Below are 556 nucleotides of genomic sequence, written 5' to 3' on the forward strand. Positions count from 1 at the left end.
CTCAACCGCCGCCGCCGACCCCCCGCACCCCGCGCACCGTCTTATAAAAAAAATTAGTATCAAACAGCTTTTTAAATGCTACTGTCTTATAAAAAAAATATTACTGTTATATTTAAACAAGTTTGAACATATTTAAACATAAATAAGTATCAAACAGCTTTTTAAATGCTAAAAAAAATTTGTGGAGCCTGGGAGTCGAACCCAGGACCTCCTGGTGTGAGAACTGGCTGCTGACCAGTCGAGCTAGTAGAGTGGGCTTAACATAGATAGGTTCTGGTACTACATAACCTTTTGGCTCGAGCTGAAATAAAAAAAATACTAATGGCGCACCACGGTGAGGTGCGCCATTAGTATGGACATGCTAATGGCGCACCACGGTGAGGTGCGCCATTAGTATTGTGGCCCCCCTTCGCCCGATCCCCCCTTCGCCCGATCCCCCCTTCGCCCGATCCCCCTCGCCAGTTCTCTCCCTCTCGATCCACCGCCGCCGCCGCCGCTGCCCTCGCCCTCGCCCTCGCCCTCGCCCTCGCCCTCTCCCTCCCTCGCCCTCTCCTCG

Source organism: Triticum dicoccoides, chromosome 7B, assembly GCF_002162155.2.
Source record: "Triticum dicoccoides isolate Atlit2015 ecotype Zavitan chromosome 7B, WEW_v2.0, whole genome shotgun sequence".
NCBI classification, from domain to species: domain Eukaryota; kingdom Viridiplantae; phylum Streptophyta; class Magnoliopsida; order Poales; family Poaceae; genus Triticum; species Triticum dicoccoides.